Here is a 6,556-nt window from a genome sequence, read left to right on the forward strand (position 1 = left end):
GTAAGCGTTACTGGAATATATTGCAAGCTCAATCCAACAGCAGAAGCTGCAGAAAGGGAAGAAAATCCTTTACCTAACTTGTAGTTTTTCAATCTATTTTATTACCAGATGAAATATTACTAAAATTTTTTTCTATTCATTGTAAAATGACAGTTATTTAAATTATCATCATTTTATGAATATCTTTATGTGTATATATTTATGCATACAAACAGGAATATATATACAATTTGAAAGAAAGGAAACAATAAACTAAAGTTTATTCATCCACATGCTCACTTCAGCAATATTTATTAAGTAGTTATTGTGTGTCAAACATTGTACTAAGTGCCGTAGCAGTAACTCTTTGAAATCAGTTTACATTCCAACCAAATAGTGGGAGGAGAGCCTTAAATAAAGAATTATATAAAAATATTTAACTACCATTATGATAAGTTTACAACAGAAATACTATGTGCTATGAATATATACTTAAGATTCAAAACTAGTTATATGGGGGAAGATGTTGAGAATAGGTAGATTTAGCTGTGAAATTGAGATTTAAGATGCAACTTGGAGTATGAATTACAAGGTAAAGAGAATTACCAAGTGAGAACCATCATAATAGACGCATTCCTTGGATTATATATTTAGAAATACCTGAGTGATGTGCCTCAGTGGAAAAGACTGAATAATGAATGAAAGCTCAGCATCAAATCTGAATAATTAGCAATACCCCCAAACCACCAGTACAAATGAAATATTATTTTGCAACTAAAGACTGAGACCAAAAAATGTGTTTGAGAAGAAAATTTTTTATTGCTTCTATTTCACTGTTGCACCTCTTTTCTCCATAAATCCCTTTCCTATTTTGACCCCCAACAAAGTCTTGAAAAAAGTTTATGAAACAGGGAAAGAAGCAGTACTTGAAGAAAGGCAAATAATAAACAGGCAGATCAGAATATTATACATTTTTTGCAGACATAAATCTCTCTTGACAAATTCTGGCATGCAAAAAATGAAACTTATTCTTCCCTGATGCTATAGCAATTCGGTTCTATATAGTGCCAAGGCACCCATTCTCAGGCATCAGCTCACAGAGTTGTCCCTGCCTGCCTGGTCCTGTGAATTCTAGTGGTGGCTCTCTGTAACTCCTCAGCTATTCCTGGGGGACAGACAGATGCTTGTGGTCCCATTTGCCCAACCTAGCATATCACCTTTTTCATCCTGGTGACTCGCCTCTGGGGTGGTGTAGCTCGGAGGCACGGCACAGCTCCCTCATTCTTTCCAGACCTACATGTATTCCCATGTTTCTCTGCACCCCTAGCCTGGGGCATTCACTTGTAGTCTGAGTTAAATCTTTCTTTTCTGATGTTTCACTAAACCACCTTGTTTATGCCTACCACTTTGCTTTCTTGAAGCAGAATCTAGGAACTAAAATGTATTCATGGCTCCTTGCCCTTCTAGAAACTCTCCTGAGGCAAGGAAGGACAGAATTTGCCACCTGCCTGAAGGGGAAAGATATAAAAGTAAAACGAAGGGCGAAAAATAAAACATAAGTCAACATTTCAAGCCCAGTCAGTGTGGCTCAATGGTTGAACATCAAATTTTGAACCAGGAGGTCATGGTTCAATTCCCGGACAGGCCACACATCCAGGCTGTAGGCTCAATCCCCAGTGTGGGGAGTGCAGGAGGCAACTGATCAATGATTCTCTCTTTTTAAAAAAAAATAAATAAATATTTTATTAATTTTTTTACAGAGAGGAAGGGAGAGGGATAGAGAGTTAGAAACATCGATCAGCTGCCTCCTGCACACTCCCTACTGAGTATGTGCCCACAACCAAGGTACATACCCTTGACCAGAATCGAACCTGGGACCTTTCAGTCCGCAGGCCGATGCTCTATCCACTGAGCCAAACCAGCTAGGGCACAATCATTCTCTCTTATCATGGATGTTTCTTTCTCTCCCTCTCCCTTCCTCTCTCTGAAATCAATAAAATATATATTAAACAATATTTCAAAATATTTTCCAAGCAAACATGGAATAAGAGGGATCTAAAATAGGTGATTAAAAATGAAGCAAAATAGATCATCCATTGATAGCTGGAATAAAACTGAGCCTTTGAGCTCTCCAGAAATGAAATTCCTACTGCTTCAGTTCCTCTGCCTCTTCCTATTAATAACCTAATTGCAGCCTGGTCATTGCTTCCTTTCGATGTTTTCCCTTGAAACAGATGCTTTTTTCTTGTTATTTTTCCCCTTAAAAAATAATACACTTCATTATCTGACCGCTTTCTATGTGCTAACCAAATTACTGAATACAGAAAAAGGAACATTTTAACCACAGCATTTCAAACATGTGAAGATCAAAAGAAAGAATAATAGCATAGTGGTTAAACGGGAAATCAAAAGGTAGATAATGAAGCTCCACAGTGACAGTATCAAGCTATTTCCACTGAGTCTCTGAACTCACATGTAAAGTCTAGTACATACTAGCTCTACAGGCTTGTTGAAATTTTGAAAAAAATGCATAATATATATATATATATATATATATATATATATATTTAGAATATGTTATTTCAAAACACTCTTTAGTGATGTTTTTGAAATTACAGATAGCCTAATTGCCTATTGGGCCACACCTACAGATCTTCTAAAGAACAGGTAGTTTGCCACTTAGAACTATAAATTATAAAAATGCATATATATTGAAAAGTTGGTGCAAGAGGCCACAGCTAGCAGGTTGCCAATGAAGATTACATTGAATCACAGGCTGCATTCCTGACACAGAGGATTCTGAGACCAGGGAGCATGCCGGCAGTTTATGGGGAAATACTCTTGGGATCACTGCCTGTGGAAAAGAAGAGGTTGGGCTAGAGAATTTGCCATCTTAACAATAGTCCAGCCAACCTCATGGAAGCTGTGGAGACAGTCCTATACATTTGTCTCAAGTTCTGATGAGGGGGCTAGTTATATATTTGTAACCATGCTATTGGATGTTGCCTGCCCCGCCCCCCCCCCCCCCCCCCCCACACACACAAAAGATCTGTGTTTAGAGGCAAAACCCTTCAGCTGAGGGAATATGCAAAAGAGCCCCCAGCATGCCCAGCAAGTAAAGAGATAAGTCCTTCATTCTTAAAAAAAAAAAAAAAGACTTAAAGAAAGAGGCATGCCATAACATCTATTACACAGAGTACTAAAATCAATGGTGTGCGTGTAAGCAAAGAAGCCGGTGAAACAGAATTGAGAACCCAAATACATTTTCCAGCAAAAATGGAAAATTGTGATAATACTAGAGGTCCGGTGCACAAAATTTGTGCAAGGGGCTCAGCCCTCGCAGCCCCGGCTTCCTCTGGAAGGTTGTTTGGCTGTCTGGTCTGATTAGCATATTACACTTTTATTATTATAGATAAAGGGGATGTTACAAATCAGTGAGGAAAATACTGACTATTACACACTTGCACCATAAATTAATATGAAAAAGATAAATGATTAAGTATAAAAATGAATAAGGGCTGTAAATAGGTAATTCAACTATATCAATAGTAAAGATATGCAAATTAAAACCACAATGAGATATTATTTCAAACACAGATTAGCAAAAAAATAGAGTAAAATAAAATAAATGTGACAATATCAAGATTTGATATAAAGGAGACAAGAATTTTCATATAAAATTGCTGATGAGTTGATGTATTCATAAAACCACTCTGGAAAATAATTTCGCAATACTTAGTAAAAGTGAAAATGCACAAGGATAAAATCCTTCAAGGGTATTCACACATACATAAAAGAGAAATATAAAAGAATATGCATTATAACATTATTTTTAATCTAAAGAATCAGAAACAATCCATCCCAAATGTTTATCTACAACTCAAATACAGAATTAAATTGTGGTATATACAGCAAGTCTAGAAAACAATATTAGTGAAAGAAAGCAAATGACAGATTGATATAGAATAATAACATTTTTGTAAATAAAAAACACAAAATTAAAACAATGGAATACTACGCTGCAGTTAAAAAGAAGGAATGCTTACCATTTGCAACAGCATGGATGGAACTGGAGAGTATTATGCTAAGCGAAATAAGCCAGTCAGAGAAAGACAACTGTCACATTATCTCACTCATTTGTGGATTATAATGAACAACATAAACTGATGAACAAAAACAGATCCAGAAACAGAGAAGCATCGATCAGACCGTCAAACCTCAGAGGGAAGGTAGGGGAGGGTAGGGGTATGGGGGAGAGATCAACCAAGGGACTTGTATGCATGCTTATAAGCCTAACCAATGGACACAGACACCAGGGGGGTGAGGACATGAGTGTGTGTGTGGGGGGCAATAGGGGGATAAGTACACATATGTAATACCTTAATCAATAAAGAAAATAAATAAATAAAAAGCAAAAAAATCATAGAAAAAGAAAAAATCATGTACTGTACATACACACATAGAAATACAAAAACTTTAAAGGCATATAACATATTTAAGATCTTAGTTTACTCACGTGAGTAAAAAAGAATATAAAAGAAAACAAACAACTTAAACTTGATGTGAAATTTTCTATATTTAAAACATTTTACTGAAAGAGAAAAAAATCATAGTTATGTTTATGATTCTTGTGCTAGGTAACAGAATGCAGGGTAACTGCTCTTTATACATTTCTGTACTTGGAAAAGCTCTTTAAAATTAAATACCTACTGTCAAGATGTCAGTTCTTCCTAAATTGATCTATAGATTCAATGCAATCCCAATAAAAATCCTCCCACGCTATTTATGGATATTGACAAACTGATTCTAAAGTTTATATGGAGAGTCAAAACATCCATAATATCCAATACAATACGTAAGGAGAAGAACAAAGTTGGAAGACTGATGATACCTGACTTCACAACTGACTATAAAACTAATCAAGATAGTGTGCGATTGGTGAAAGAATGGAGAAACAGATCGATAGAACAAAATAGAACCCAGAATAGACTCCAATAAATAAAATCAACTGATATATGACAAAGGACCAAAGGCAATTCAATGGAGCAAAGATAGTCTCTTCAACACATGGCGCTGGAACAACTCGTGAACAGTGGGGAGAGGTCCCCACCCCCCTGGTTGCTGGTGGGAGTGGGCTTTTTGTGATAGCCAGAGAAATAGAATTTTCTGAGACTCCCATGGAAGTCTGAGACATTGTAGAAAGCTTTATTTCTGTGGAATGGCACCCCTTAGCTCCCAAGGTCCCATTTCCCTTTGACCCACCAAGGAGGAAGTCCCATTTTGCTTTCCCCAGAACTTAGTTCAAAGCCAGTGTCCAGAGTTTCTGTTTCATGTTGGAACACAGTCTAATCCAGCATCAGCCTTGCTTAGTTTGTGCTCCCAGCTGGAGTCCATTAGTCCATTCTGTGTAGAGTCTGCATGGCCACATGACCATGGAGATAACATGGGCAAGAGCAAAGTCAAAGGAACCAGAGGGGAGAGAGAGAGAGAGAGAGAGAGAGAGAGAGAGAGAGAGAGAGAGAGAGAGAGAGAGAGAGAGAGGAACTCCTTTATCTATGGGATTACATATTCCCAAATTTTCATGGGCTCGCTATGGCCCTGTGCTACCCTAAGCAATCCACGGTTCCCCAGGCTTGACTGACAGGCACTTTCCCTGTGTCACCCTGATTCACTGTGCATGTGCCCACTCGCCTGTTGTTGGACCCCTTCCCCCAATTATTTGCAGGGAATGGACCAGTGATTCCCTGGGGAGGGTGAAACCAGAGCTTCCTGTGAAGCTGCCCAAATAGCTATGCTTTCCATGTCTGGCCTCCCTTTTGCTTCCTTCTTATTGCTATTAACAAGAGAAGACAAACACAAGCAAAATCAGCTAGAATCCAGTTCTGACTTTGAATTTCTAGTTTGCAAAAAATCCAAAGGAGAAACATGCACAGTTACACAGCTTGTAGAAAGAAAAAAAATATGTCCATTTCTCATCAACACAGAGATTTTTCTATCATGTAATTTTATAAGAAATTTCCCCGGTGGGACTTAATATAATGGATACTAACTAATGTACTAGATATAATGTCTTTTCATTCTTTTGTGTAGAAAACTTAAAAACTCAGCTTATAAATTAGAGATGTAACCCAAGAAGAGTGACTCTGAGAGGAACAACACTAATGGGATTCCACTGTCCAGGCCTCTGATGGCCTACATGCTTTAACTGAATGTCAAATCCCTCTATCAGTCCTTATGTGTAGAGTGGCTAGATTACCCATATTAGATGACAATGAATTTAGCTGATTATTTTAAAAACTAGAGGCCCAGTGCATGAATTCATGTACAGGTGGGGTCTCTCAGCCTGGCTGGCGATTGAGGCCTATCAGGGGACTGGCGGGCCGGGGGGAGGGGCCATGGGAGGTTGGCCGGCCAGGGGAGGGGCCACAGGAGGTTGGCTGTGGGAGTGCACTGACCACCAGAGGGCAGCTCCTGTGTTGAACATCTGCCCCCTAGTGGTCATTGCACATCATAGCTAATGGTCAACTGGTAGTTGTAGTCATTCCAGTCGTTCAGTCATAATGGTCGCTTAGGGATT

The sequence above is a fragment of the Myotis nattereri genome (genome assembly GCF_964212035.1).
Source record: "Myotis nattereri genome assembly, chromosome: 5".
NCBI lineage: Eukaryota > Metazoa > Chordata > Mammalia > Chiroptera > Vespertilionidae > Myotis > Myotis nattereri.